The sequence below is a fragment of the Coregonus clupeaformis genome, chromosome 15, assembly GCF_020615455.1.
Source record: "Coregonus clupeaformis isolate EN_2021a chromosome 15, ASM2061545v1, whole genome shotgun sequence".
Classification (NCBI taxonomy): domain Eukaryota; kingdom Metazoa; phylum Chordata; class Actinopteri; order Salmoniformes; family Salmonidae; genus Coregonus; species Coregonus clupeaformis.
Window position 1 is genome coordinate 23164081 of NC_059206.1, and position 15896 is coordinate 23179976.

Below are 15896 nucleotides of genomic sequence, written 5' to 3' on the forward strand. Positions count from 1 at the left end.
CACAGTCTACTTGAACAGAGCAATACTCAATCATGAGACATCAAAGCCAAAGGAACTACATAATATTAAGAAATGCTATAGGTGGAAGGAAAGTAGCTTAGAAACCTACCAAAAACATTTAGGCAACAACAAATTCAATCGCTTTTAGACAACTTCCTGGAGAAAAAAGTTTCACTGTAATAGTGAAGGTTTAAACTTGGCAGTAGAAAACCTAAACAGTATATTTGACCTCTCAGCTTCCCTATCAAATCTAGGAGACAACCTAAGAAAATTAACAACAATGACAAATGGTTTGATGAAGAATGCAAAAACCTAAGAATGAAATCCAACCAAAAACCTATCCAACCAAAAACATAGAGACCCAGAAAACCTGAGCCTACGCCTTCACTATGGTGAATCACTAAAACAATACAGAAATAAACTACGGAAAAATAAGAAACAGCACGTCAGAAATCAGCTCAATGTAATTGAAGAATCCATAGAATCTAACCACTACGGGAAAATTGGAACACACTAAACAAACAACACAAAGAGCTATCTATCCAAAACGGATATGTATGGATAAACTACTTCTCCAATCTTTTTGGCTCTATAACAAAGAACAAACAGCAAAAACATATACATGATCAAACAATAATCTTAGAATCAACAATTCAAAACTACCAGAACCCACTGGATTCTCCAATTACATTGAATGAACTACAGGACAAAATACAAATCCTCCAAACTAAAAAGGCCTGTGGTGTTGATGGTATCCTAAATTAAATGATAAAATATACAGACCACCAATTCCAATTGGCTATACTTAAACTCTTTAACATCATCCTCAGCTCTGGCATTGTCACGACTTCCTCCGAAGCTGCCTCCCCTCCTTGTTCGGGCAGGCTTCGGCGTTCGTCGTCACCGGCCTTCTAGCCACTGCCGCTCCATATCTCATCATTCCATTTGTCTTGTCTTGTCAATTATACACACCTGGTTCATATTCCCGTCATTAGTACGTGTTTAAGTGTTCCCTCTGCCCCCCTTGTCCTTGTGGGTGATTGTTCATTGTGAGGATTAGTAGCTCGGTTGAGCTCAGTATTTTGTGTTGCCGGGGTGTTTTCCCCGTGTGCATGTTTGTTCCAGTGCGCCTGTTTTGCGCACTGAACTGGTTACGCTGGATTATGGAAAAATCTCTGTATACTGTGATTTATCCTCTTGCGCCTGACTCCTTCAAATCACGCATCACAGGCATTTTCCCCAATATTTGGAACCAGGACTGCTCACCCCAATCCACAAAAGTGGAGACAAATTTGAACCCAATAACTACCGTGGGATATTCGTCAACAGCAACCTTGGAAAATCCTCTGCGTTATCATTAACAGCAGACTAGTTAATTTCCTCAGTGAAAACAATGTACTGAGCAAATGTCAAATTAGCTTTTTACCAAATTACCATACGACAGACCACGTATTCACCCTGCACACCCTAATTAAGGCTTTGTTGATTTCGAAAAAGCTTTTGACTCAATTTGGCGTGAGGGTCTGCTATGCAAATGGATGGAAAGCGGTGTTGGGGGAAAAACCCACGACATTATAAAATCCATGTACACAAACAACAAGTGTGTGGTTAAAACTGGCAAAAAACAGACACATTTATTTCCACAGGGCCGTGGGGTGAGACAGGGATGCAGCTTGATTCCCACCCTCTTCAACACATATATCAACGAATTGGTGAGGGCACTAGAACTGTCTGCAATACCAGGCCTCACTACTAAAATCTGAAGTCAAATGTCTACTGTTTGCTGATGATCTGGTGCTTCTGTCCCCTACCAAGGAGGGCCTACAGCAGCACCTAGATTTTCTGCACAGATTCTGACAGACCTGGGCCCTGACAGTAAATCTCAGTAAGACAAAAATTATGGTGTTCCAAAAAGGTCCAGTTGCCAGGACCACAAATTCTCGATCCCAAAACGCCAAATAATGCATGCAGAGCAGAATTAGGCCGACACCCGCTAATTATCAAAATCCAGAAAAGAGCCATTAAATTCTACAACCACCTATAAGTAAGCGATTCCCAAACCTTCCATAACAAAGCCTTCACCTACAGAGAGATTAACCTGGAAAAGATTCCCCTAAGCAAGGTGGTCCTGGGTCTCTGTTCAAAAACACAAACAGACCCCACAGAGCCCCAGGACAGCAACACAATTAGACAAAACCAAATCATGAGAAAACAAAAAGATAATTACTTGACACATTGGAAAGAACTAACAAAAAAAACAGAGCAAACTAGAATGCTATTTGGCCCTAAACAGAGAGTACACAGTGGCAGAATACCTGACCACTGTGACTGACCCAAAATTAAGGAAAGCTTTGACTATGTACAGATTCCGTGAGCATAGCCTTGCTATTGAGAGAGCCCACCGTAGGCAGACCTGGCTCTCAAGAGAAGACAGGCTATGTGCACACTGCCCACAAAATGAGGTGGAAACTAAGCTGCACTTCCTAACCTCCTGCCAATTGTATGACAATATTAGAAACACATATTTCCTTGAGATTACACAGACCCACAAAGAATTCCAAAACAAACCCAATTTGGATAAACTCCCATATCTATTGGGTGAAATACCACAGTGTGCCATCAAAGCAGCAATATTTGTGACCTGTTGCCACAAGAAAAGGGCAACCAGTGAAGAACAAACACCATTGTAAATACAACCCATATTTATGTTTATTTATTTTCCCTTTTGTACTTTAACTATTTGACATCGTTACAACACTGTATATATACATAATATGAAATTTTGAAATGTCTATTCCTTTGGAACGTTTGTGAGTGTAATGTTTACTGTTAATATTTATTGTTTATTTCACTTTCCTTCATGATCTATTTCACTTGCTTTGGCAATGTAAACATATGTTTCCCATGCCAATAAAGCCATTTGAATTGAAATTGAATTGAGAGAGAGAGAGAGAGAGACAAAGAGAGAGAGAGAGACAAAGAGAGAGAGAGAGACAAAGAGAGAGAGAGAGAGAGAGAGAGAGAGAGAGAGAGAGAGAGAGAGAGAGAGAGAGAGAGAGAGAGATAGAGAGAGAGAGTTGGACCACAGTCAGCCAACATGCTGCTCACCATACAGATAATAATATGATAATATAGTAAACTAAATGATCATTCTGTGCCATACTGTATAGATCTAAGACAGTGGTCACTGGTCCAGCAGTCCAAGAGGGCTACAGGGTGTGTGTATGCTTTAGTGTAAGTTAGTGTTGGACTGAGATCAACTCTGTTGTTGTACTAATAACATTTGAACGAAAGCATATGGTTTACATCGTTTTCATGCTCATCAAACCATTCAGTTACCAGTTGTTCCCTGTGGATGGGGGCATTGTCATCCTGGAAGAGGCCACTCCCATCAGGATAGAAATGCTTCACCATTGGTTGAAGGTGATCACTCAGAATGGTTGAGTGGAAGACCCAGAGCTACCTCTCTGTCTTTCTCCTCTTACCCTCCTGCAGTCTGCCATCTGCAGCCGCGGCCCTCCAGGGAAGATGGTCTTGACGTAGATACCCATGGGTCCATACATGCTGTCCCTGCCCCCCACGATACTGAACCCCAGACCCTGCATGGGACAACACAACAGTTAGGAGAGACTTGAAACTACAGATTGCACCTTTAAGGAGGAGTATTCACCCCCTTTAAAGATGTAATCTGTAGTTTCATTTCTGGTAATGAAAAATATTAACCCGGCCAATAGCACTGAGGGGTGGTCTTTGCAATTGTACTCTGACTGGCTTAAATGTAACTAGGACCCAGAGTTTTCCCATCAAGTCATATGGTCAGGGAAAACTCAGGGCCAAAGCAACAACTTATCACTAGTATGTGTAAAGATTAGATGCTACTCAGTAGTAGAAGCAAACAATGATGCTTTATCATGAATTAGCCCCAGGACCACGTGCTGCGTTCAAGATCCTGGAGCAGACGTTCAAACGTGCTGCATAATTACCTTGCCATGGCCCTTCATCAGCACAATGTTACAGATGATGAAGGCTTGGACGTTACTGCAGGAGTGGACCAGATGGGCGGAGCTAAGAGAGCGAGAGGGGCGGGGAACGGGCTGTGGAGGGGGGAGGAGGAGTGGGGTGGAGGGTGGAGAAGGGGGAGGAGGGGGACAGACGGGAGACACCCTCAGTCAGGTTCCACACACACACACACACACACACACACACACACACACACACACACACAGGTTTCACACACACACACACACACACACACACACACACACACATTTTTCCTCGCTCGCTCTAGAGTCCAAGTTCTGCTAAGCAGGAAGAAGCCTGACAAATTGAGTTGACTAATTCCAGATGCTTTTTGGAAGTGTTTTCTACACCTGTTTTTAATCTCCCTTCTTTTCGTATTGTTCTGACGTTTCTCTTCTCTCCGTCTCACTCACTGTATGAGCGGATCATTGAATTATGTAATGATCATAATGTAAAAGAGTCTCCTTCCAAGAACTTCATTGAATAGAAACTTTTATCATGAGAACTCAAATTGAAATAACAAGGCGGCTACTGTAGAAATCTCACGAATGTAATAAGTCAGGACCGATCTTGATTCATTGTAATCAGAGCATTTGCAGGTGCAGAAACTCTCAAGGCAGGTAGGCAGACAGGCACACACACACACCTGGTTGGGGTTGTGAGGAAACTCCAGCTGCTGGGACAGGGACTTCCTGCTGCCAAAGAAACCAGCGGTTCCGTGGGTGTTGCTCTGGTAAAGCTCAGGTGTCTTCAGGATAATAGTGTCCAGGTCTCCCGATCCAGTATGGATGGACACCTGAGCACAATTCAATACAATGTCATGTGATTCAATACAATGTCATGTGACTCAATACAATGTCATGTGATGCAATACTATCCAGAGACCAAGCAGAACTCAAGACACCAACTGTGATCAACTGTATGGAACTTGGGTTATCTGCTTCCCTCAATACCACATTAGCCCATTGAGCTAAAGCCTACGACATTTTCTGGGCGATAACAAGACTCTTGGTTACTCATCATAAAAGCAGGTCAAAACAGGGAAAGACTAGTTGCTCATACAGCAAGGAATGCAATTTGTAAAAAAACTAAAAACAAGTGACTTACAAAACGTACCCAGGTCAATTTCAAGCATCATTACATTTAGTCATTTCCAGAGTTTAGACAACATCTGTGCAGGATGTGACAAACTCAACATCCATTTAGAGATTATAATGTCCTCATGTTCTTCTAGGACAGGAAGGAAATGACTTAATAGTATCTAATGATGTACCACAGGAAACTCAAGACAACTGCCTTTCAGGCCTCATATCGGTGTGTGTGTGTGTGTGTGTGTGTGTGTGTGTGTGTGCGTGCGTGCATGCGTGTGTGCATGTGTGTTACTGGTAGAGTTGGAGCGGGTCCTCTTGCAGACCGTCTGTCCCTGAAGACAGTGTCCTGTCCTCTCTGTGTCCCAGCCTCTGTCCTCATTCATCTCTGGGATTGCCAGCTACAACTCACAACATACCAGGGTCATGTTCATTCGACACCAAACGGAGGAAAACACACTGAAACAGGGTCATGGACTAGGCTGGGTGCCAGTCTGTTTAGCTTACATTCCACTCCATGTCCTGTGCTACCCTGGTGGAGTAGAATGTTATCTAAACAGATTGGTACCCAGACTAAGGATGGACTACCTGGGCTGTTATTTTTGTTTTCCGTTTCAAAACATTTTACAATGATGTGCCCTACTGAATTCAACCCAGGTATTCATCCACTCTTGGAGGGAAATGGATGTTCAAACAATGATCTTCAAAGTTAAAGCCTAAAGATAATGAAGACACACTGAACCAAACAGTCTGTGAATGTTTATCAAGAGGACTTAGAAGAGTCCTAATTGATACCCTGAGGTGGTTGTTGTTCCCAGTGTGTTCTGTCTCTGTGTAGTTGGCCACTGCCATGGGGTCTGCCAGGCTCAGGGGGTCTGCCAGGGTTACACCTTCAGGGGAGTGGGGCTGCTGCTCACATGTTGAGCTTTCCTACAAAAAACACACAGAAAGGACTGAAAGTTTAATCGTTATGGAATTCAATGGTGTACATGTGTCAATCTTCAATCTTTCTATGATTGGAGATAGTTTTTAGGACTTATACTGATTGTGTAAGATATAGAATTATTCCAAATAAAATGTGTGAATATAGTATTTAAATGCTTGGAAGAGATTGATGGAATTAAAATGAACTAATAAGCTACTAAAATATTGATTGCCCTTTTAGTTAATATCTGGAATATATTAGTTAATATATTTAACACTTGCTCACTTCAGTTAGAGAAGTCTGATTTGAATGATTGAATTTCCTGTTTTCAATTTGGTCTCCATAACAACGCATACTATTTCTCTGCTAGAGGCAGGACTGAGTATTATGGGAAAGATTTGAAGGAGAGACTGAAACAGTGTTCAAAACACAATCAGCTGAGTCCAAAGTTGTCACATGTTTTAGACATTCTTTCCTACTTGTCTGTCCCTCCCTTCTCTTCTTCTCTGTCTGTCTGTATCACTCTCTCTCTCTTTCTCACTCTCTCACTTGCTCTCTCTCTCTCTCACTTGCTCTCTCTCTCTCTCTCTCATTATCTGTGTGTGTGCCAGTCTCTCTCTCGCTCTCTCGCTCTCTCGCTCTCTCGCTCTCTCTCTCTCTCTCTCTCTCTCTCTCTCTCTCTCTCTCTCTCTCTCTCTCTCTCTCTCTCTCTCATTATCTGTGTGTGCCAGTCTCTCTCTCTCTCTCTCTCTCTCTCTCTCTCTCTCTCTCTCTCTCTCTCTCTCTCTCTCTCTCTCTCTCTCTCTCTCTCTCTCTCTCTCTCTCTCTCTCTCTCTCTCTCGCTCTCTCTCATTATCTGTGTGTGTGCCAGTCTCTCTCTCTCTCTCTCTCTCTCTCTGTCATATCCTGTGTCTCTCTCTCTCTGTGAGTGTGCATGAGCGTGTGTGTGAGAGTCTCTGCCTTATACCCTTCTGTATTATCTCAAACAGACAGGGACTTGGCTTGGTCAGATGTAGTGTCACCTAGCATGAGACAGCGTCAACATATCCTCAGTCCAACCTCTGAAAAATGATTACAAATTGGATGAGGGAGGAAGATGTGAGAGGGCCTTCCACGTAGAGTGAAAGCTGCTTCAACAGCAGTGGGAGAAGTAGAATGAACACTTAAGCCAGGACTCACACTCTATATCCATTCATGAGATATGGGAAATGTAATATCTCTCTCTCTCTCTCCCTTTTCACCAAATGGCTGACAGCAAAGTCAGTAATCTCTTCCTATTCAATTTCTGTTTTGAGACTATTTTCTACCCGGTTCAGCCAAATGAGGATGGGCCCCCATCAATTTGATTGATTGATCATTTGGAACTGTCACTCCCGTACAGGCAGAATGCATGTCATATCTAATGTCATCAATGTCACTACGCAGCTCTTTTTCCCACATACTGACAGTGCAGTGACTGTGGCTAGCAATGTTTTGTTGCACTATTTGGTTTAATTTGAACTCATTCCATTTCTGATTTCACATCATTTCTGAGGCAATGCAGATATTCTGCCCCACAGATTTCATCTGGGACCAGTGTTGGCTGGGACCAGTGTCTCGTGGATGTAGGATGGGAATGTGGCTACAGCATGTGAAGAAATGCCAGACCCACACAGCCTTAGTGGCTAGAGGGATGATGGAGAATGACCTACTGTAACACAGGTGGAGTGTCAAATCTGTATTATAGTGAGGGTCCAAAATGGCACCCTATTCCCTATATTGTCAATACTTTGGTAAATGTACTGCACTATACAGGGAATAGGGTGCCATTTGGGACGCAACTGAACTAATTATGGGATGTATCAATTTAGAATGGCAAACATAGCAGTTGTCTATGGAAAAAATGGAATAGTCCCCAAGTGCACACCTCGTCCACTGCATGGCACTCCATTTGAAGTAAAACAAATACTATTTGAACCCAGGTCTGGTATGAAGTGCCAACATTTATATTTTTTCTTCATTTCAGCAACAGAACAAGTGGGATGTGAGTGGGATGTGAGTGGTTCTACCTCACTGTAGGCTGTTATGTGGCTGTTCCTGCAGGCGGCCTGCCTCCCTCCCTCCCCCTCTGTCCTGGCAGCATGGCCGTTCTTGGCCTGCCTCTCCACCTCTGTCCTGGCATGGCCGTTTAGACACTGTCCGTTAAAAGGTGCAAGCTTGTCTGTACTCTGAAGGTAACTGCTCCTGGAGAAGCAGGCAGAAAGACAAAGTTAGACAGAAGCTTCAGGGAAATTGCTTTGAAGCTTTCCTCTGAGAACTAAGCATAGAAAAATAGCCACTGTTGTTTGGCAGTGTGGGTACATTAGCCACTACACTTTGGGAATCTGCTGCATGCATTTCCCAAACTGTTGTACACAAGCCTTGGCAAGGCCATCTTCGAAAAACCATAAACTGACAGGTATAATGCACTATGCTAACAGCCATTTTGAATCAGTTCAAAATGTATTACATAGAAAGCCATAACATATAATAATAAGCCTTAAAGGGATACTTCAGGATTTTATCTACTTCCCCAAAGTCAGATAAACTTGTGGATACAATTTTTTTGTCTCTGTGTCCAGTATGAAGCATGCTAGTAGATACCCATAGACTTCCAGTCATTGCGCTAACGCTAGTTAGCATTGGCTTGCAAAACTACCTCTAACTTTTTAGTAGATGCTCTTATCCAGAGCGACTAACAGGAGCAATTAGGGTTAAGTGCCTTGCTCAAGGACACATCGACATATTTTTCACCTAGTCGGCTCGGGGATTCAAACCAGCAACCTTTCAGATATTGTCCCAACGCTCTTAACAGCTAGGCTATCTGTCCCCCCAACTTCCTTCATACTGGACACAGAGACATACAAAATCCCAAAGTATCCCTTTAAGAAGACAGTATAAAGACCCAGACATGCTTACAAGAAGTAATAAAGCATTATAGCAGTCTGCTTATATCTGTATGGCTTGCTACCTGTGTCCCTCCCCTCCTCCGTTCCTCCCTCGCTCCACACTGGGCTCTTTGTCCTCCGTCTGGTGGCTGCTATCGCCCGTCTGCAGGCCCAGACCCTCCTCGCCCGCCCCCCGTCGTTACACACATCCTCCAGATACTGCTCTCCTGCACCAATAGGGCAAGCAGAGCGTTAGCACAAGGGGACCTCTATGCAGGGGCAATACTCTCCTGTGCCAATACAGTCCCAGGAGAGATGAGGTTACAACATGCTCAACTTTGTTTTCTTCATTAGACAAGGGTGTTATAAGTCAAGGAGCGACACAAGCATGCGAAAAGGCTAGCACTCAGTTGATGAAGCTGCAATTGGTGTCCATATCACCAACAAACTATCATGGTCCAAACACATCAAAACAGTCATGAAGAGGGCACGACAACGCCTTTTCCCCACTCAGGAGACTGAAAAGATTTGGCATGGGTCACAAGATCCTCAAAAAGTTATACAGCTGCACCATTAAGAGCATCCTGACCGATTGCATCACCGCCTGGTATGGCAACTGCTCGGCATCCGACCATAGTGCGTACGGCCCAGTACATCACTGGGGCCAAGCTTCCTGACATCCAGGACCTATATACTAGGCGGTGTCAGAGGAAGGCCCAAAAAATTGTCAAAGACTCCAGTCACCCAAGTCATAGACTGTTCTCTCTGCTATTGCACAGCAAGCGGTACCGGAGCGCCAAGTCTAGGTCCAAAAGGCTCCTTAACAGCTTCTACCCTCAAGCCATAAGACTGCTGAATAATTAATCAAATGGCCACCCAGACTATTTACATTGATTCACTTTACCCTTACTTACATGTACAAATTACCTCGACTAACCTGTACCCCCGCACAATGACTCGGTACTGGTACCCCCTGTATATAGCCTCGTTATAGTTATTTTATTGTGTTACTTTTTTCTTTTTTCTAACTTGAGTTTATTTAGTAAATATTTTCTTAACTCTATTTGTTGAACTGCATTGTTGGTTAATACATTTCATGGTAAGGTCTCCACCTGTTGTATTCGGCGCATGTGCCAAATAACATCTGATTTGATTGGATTTTAGTGGTTCATATGGATGGTTCCAATAGACTATGATAGCATAAAATATGTTTGTTTAGAGAGTAAAACCAGGGAAGTTGGGGACGGATCTTCAGAGGGGTCAAAGAAACACATTGCCTAGACTAGAGCTACAACTCTAACTGCATATGTATCAAGCACATCAGAGTAGGAGTGCTGATCTAGGATCAGGTCACCCCTGTCTGTATTATATCTTATTCATTGTGATCTAAAAGGCAAAGCTGATCCTAAATCAGCTCTCCTACTCTGAGACGTTAGATACATATGGCTCCCCTGGCCTTTTCTTATACCAGTACAGTCCAGTCCAGCAGAGCCAACACAAGGGCACCTCTATGCAGGGTTTTAAAAGACGGCTTTATGACCAAATCAAGACCTTGAGTTAATGGGTTGACAGCTTCAGAACAAATAACAGAGTAGTAGAGCTTTTATAGGTCTATGAACTGTGCCACAGCGTGCATAAGTTACCTTTATGAGAACTGCTAGTGTGTTTAGGCTCCTTTTAAAAGAGAACCATATGATTAACTTAAATCTCACATGACATTGTCCTTATGAAATGCAGGGGCCATTTTTGGAACCATTGTAAAGGTACTGCCCCACACCCACTACGGTTGAACATTTTTTGAGATGAAATGCTGTAGTCTAACTGTGGGGTGCCTGAGTCTGGGCTAGTGGGTAAAGCTGTAACCTGCAGCACATGGAACCCCCTCTCTCTATCCTTTTCAATGTCTCCCCTTGTTCCATTATATATCTCTATCTGAATATAAACAACAACAACCCAGAGGTATTAAACACACGTTCTAACATGGCACATGATATGAACATAAAACAATGTAAAACACAGTGAACGTCAACTCACTGTTTGTTTCCCTCATGGTATTTTTGCATGTATCTGAATGTCTGTTATTGACTGTCCTGTGACATAGCCTTCTGTCAGCTCAGAGTAGCAGGATTGGGCTCAATTCCATTTCTCCTAGGCCAATTCAGGGGTTTGAAAAGGAATCAAGCCTTTCTTTCTATGTGAACTCAATTAATTTGTGACCGGTTGGACACTAACAAGCTCTTTCCTCTGATTCACCCACCAGGTGTGTCTTGTCATAATCAACGGTAGGATCTTTATATGACAATTTTTAAATGACAGCCTTCCGCTTCACTATCAACGAATTCACTCTTAATGAGTTGACATGGAATCGACCTAACCTTGGTGAATAGAGTTCATTCATAAACTTTAGGGTAACCTTGGGTTTCTCTCTGAATGTCCATAGGATCATACTGTCTTGTGACATAGTCCTCATGTTATCCTAGTGATTAAATAACTAGCATTCATTCATTCATGAACTCTGATTTATGTTCTGCTACGGAACATTAATTCCTGACATCAATCTGGCTGAAGGTTGGCCTGAACATAATCAGTCTGCCGCTAAACACTACTTCCTGACATCAATCTGGCTGAAGATTGGCCTGAACAGAATCAGTCTGCTACGGAACACTACTTCCTGACATTAATCTGGCTGAAGGTTGGCCTGAACAGAATCAGTGTGCTACGGAACACTACTTCCTGACATTAATCTGGCTGAAGGTTGGCCTGAACATTTACATTACATTTACATTTACGTCATTTAGCAGACGCTCTTATCCAGAGCGACTTACAAATTGGTGCATTCACCTGAACAGAATCAGTCTGCTACGGAACACTACTTGCTGACATCAATCTCGCTGAAAGTTGGCCTGAACAGAATCAGTCTGCTACGGAACACTACTTCCTGACATCAACCTGGCTGAAGATTAGCCTGAACAGAGTCAGTCTGCTACGGAACACTACTTCCTGACATTAATCTGGCTGAAGGTTGGCCTGAACATAATCAGTCTGCCGCTAAACACTACTTCCTGACATTAATCTGGCTGAAGATTGGCCTGAACAGAATCAGTCTGCTACGGAACACTACTTCCTGACATTAATCTGGCTGAAAGTTGGCCTGAACAGAATCAGTCTGCTACGGAACACTACTTCCTGACATCAACCTGGCAGAAGGTTAGCCTGAACAGAATCAGTCTGCTACGGAACATTACTTCCTGACATCAATCTGGCTGAAGATTGGCCTGAATAGAATCAGCCATGTGAGTTCACAGCTACTGACAGAGGTGATGCTTTTATCTTATAACACATAGCTAGGAACAAGACTAACAGACCAGCCATAACCTCAAATAGGGGAGGGATGAAGGAAGGAAGGGTGCATTTATTAAGTATTTGAACATGGCCACATTGTCCCGAGGCTCTATGACATCAGTGAAATGTCCTCATAGCCTTGTGTTAGCTAGTTAACATGTCTTTCCCTCCAATGTGGTCTAATACCTCTCTCCCTCCCCTGGTTCCCAACAAACACTTTCTTTGTGTGTGAGTGAAACAGGCCCAAGAGCAGCACTCAGCCCTCTGACACACAGGCCATGTGATTGCTGTTATGCATTTGCACAAGAAACCCAGTCCAGACAGAGATGACTAGAGGAACCCAGTCCAGACAAAGATGACTAGAGGAACCCAGTCCAGACAGAGATGACTAGAGGAACACATTCCAGACTATATTATGGGTAGTACCAGGAGTTCTTCATACACTGGACTCAATCTTCAGATACAATACTGTATTGTATATGTTTTATCCTAAATGCTTTTCATATTGAGACAAGTCCTAACTTGAGATCAACATGCATTATTCATTCCCCCACAAATCTCCCATTGTCTTCAATGCATGTTTCAAGTGAGGATCTGACCCCTTTTGAGCAACTAAGACTCTCTACCCACCACACATAACAAGAAGTAAGTCATATGCTTTTGAAGGCTGGAGTCTTTAGCTTGTTCACTCTTGCAATAGCAGTAACAGTCTTAACATGCAACATGTATGGTACCTGAACATGGTATGCTAATCCACCCTGATGCCTAGCTGTCAGCCTGTCAGCTGAGAAAGGATCTACATGTCTGACCAATACACTGCCTGAGGGACTGGACTGACATAAACACACATCTTTTTAGTTTTTCCAGATTCATTAAAACTTCTTATCATAGTTCTCTTAGTTAAGTAATAGTGTGTATAACGTGCATTAACAATGATTATGTGCATAAAAAATGGTTTTCAAATGTATTGATAAAAACAACCAATGCAAAGATAGCACTGTGCAGAACAGTCATAATTCAGGACCAGGAGGCATACATTGTTAATAGCACTTTGCAAACAGCAACCCTGTTGGCTTGGCACCACATTATGATGTAATATATCATTGAAATGTCCAAACACAACTCCATAATGTTATAAGCAAATGATCCCCATTCATACCTTGATACTGAAGGACCTCCTCATATTCCTCTTGTGTTCTCCTGTAGCCCTGAGTGTGTTGGTGGCCTCTACGGGTGGCTGTGTAGATGCCTGCATAGTTCCTCCACTCTCCTGGGGTCCTTCCTGTATCTTCTTCCGGTACCTTTCCCCCTCTCTGTCCCCCTCCCCGTCTCTCCCCAAGCCCCCGTCTCCCTCCCAGCCCTCCCCTGGCTGTCTCTCTTCGGGGCTGGGGCAGTCATCACTGGCCCTGGAGTGACAGAGGATCAGAGACCTGGAAGGAAGAAGAAGAAGAAGAAGAAGAAGAAGAAGAAGAAGAAGAAGAAGAAGAAGAAGAAGAAGAAGAAGAAGAAGAAGAAGAAGAAGAAGAAGAAGAAGAAGAAGAAGAAGAAGAAAAGAAAAAGAAGAAGAAGAAGAAGAAGAAGAAGAAGAAGAAGAAGAAGAAGAAGAAGAAGAAGAAGAAGAAGAAGAAGAAGAAGAATTAACGGGAAAAGGAAAAGGCATATCGTTGCTACCTCGTATTCCAACCAAAAATCCATTATGCTCCCAGCAAGGCCTCCGCACATTGGCTTTGACTAAACCAAGCAGCCTGAAGAGCGGTGTGCTACGAACAGATTCCATACCTGGAGAGCATGGCTAGCTTCTTGGAGCGGTGGCGGTGGCTGTGGCTAGCGTTGGTGGTGTTGCTCTTCCCAGAGTCCCTGCCTCGCCTCTCCATCCTCCGAGCTGCTGCCGTGCTGGCTTTCCTCCTCTGGTAGGAGTATCTCTGGGGCATGGCCGTTAGAGTGTGTGTGTGTGCTGCTTGTGTGTGTGCTGCTAACACACTCTCACACACACTCCTCCCAGCCGGCACACAGGCTAATGGAGAGGGACACTCTGCAAGGCAATTCGAAAATTCAATTAGGAAGTCTGTCTGTGTGTGTGTGTGTGTATGTGTACGTGTATATGTGTGTGTCTGCATGCGTGCGTGTGTGTGTGTGTGTGTGTGTGTATGTGTGTGTGTGTGTGTGTGTGTGTGTGTGTGTGTGTGTGTGTGTGTGTGTGTGAGCGTGCGTGTGTGTGTGTGTCCGTGCATGCATGCTTGCATGCTTGTGTGTGTCATAAGTGTTCTGAGAATCTGCTGAGGCAATGGTCGAAGCAGAGATAAGAGATATTTTCTTCCCTGAAAACAGCAGCATGTTGCTGCTAGAGCCTCCTGAATAGGGCTTAATCAGACTCCTGATATTTAGACTGCACACACTGTAAACACACATGTACGTGCAAACAAAGACACGCATTAATATACACATGTGCACACATGTGCACGGACACACACACACCAAAGCTCCTTCCCCTGGGATTTGAGGTCATGGAGACCATGAACTTACAGTAACTACACTAACGGAGATCTGCACTGAGATTGTTCTGGGCTCACAAAGTGCCTCCCAAATGGCCTTATGAGCCCTGGTGAAAAGTAGTGCACAAAATAGGGAATAGGGTGGCATTTGGAACGCAACACTTAGAATAGGAAAACCCCTACATAATAAAGTAAACAAACCCATACACATTTCAACTGATCCAGCTGCTACTGTTTATTGTCTATCCTGTTGCCTACTCACTTTATTCCTACACTCTTAGAAAAAAGGGTTACAAAAGGGTTCTTCGGCTGTCCCCATAGGAGAGCCCTTTTTGGTTCCAGGCAGAACCCTTTTTGGTTCCAGGTAGAACCCTTTTGGGTTTCATGTAGAACCCTCTGTAGAAAGGGTTCTACATGGAACCCAAAAGGGTTCTACCTGGAACCAAAAAGGGTTCTTCAAAGTGTCCTCCTATGGGGACAGCCGAATAACCATTTAAGGCTCTAGATAGCATGTTTTTTTCTAAGAGTATAGTTATATGTACGTATCTACCTCAATTACCTCATACCCCTGCACATCGACTCGGTACTGGTACCCCGTGTATATATCCAAGTCATCATTACTCACTGTGCATCTATTATTACTTTGGTAACACTTTACTTGACACCTAGTGTCATGACACGTTATAACACGATCATAACCATGTCATAATATGTCATAACGCTGTCATGACCCATATATTTACATCTGTTGTGACATATATTGCGTTCTTTTTGTGGCTGGTTATGACAACTACATAAGAGTGTCAAAACCTATATTTATTCAAATGTGTTTTTTCCCTGCCAAGAAATTTCAATTTTCATTGTATTTTGAATAACATGTTGAAAATACACTTCATGACACTGTTATGAACCATTATCATCATCCTGTGTCACTTTACTAACAAACTAAGAAAATACACGTTATGACAATGTCAAGAAGCGTTATGACCATCATAAAAATATAAGCCAGATAGGCTTAGCCAGATAGTCTGCCAGTCATCAGTCAGAGTGTCTTGTCCTGCTCCTGAAATTTACATTTACATTTACATTTAAGTCATTTAGCAGACGCTCTTATCCAGAGCGA

The 15896-nt window shown here is 43.2% G+C and overlaps 1 pseudogene; it reads right to left on the reverse strand.

Annotated features, from left to right (window-relative positions):
• Window positions 1-15896, reverse strand: part of LOC123492629 — a 69607-nt pseudogene that overhangs the window by 35648 nt on the left and 18063 nt on the right.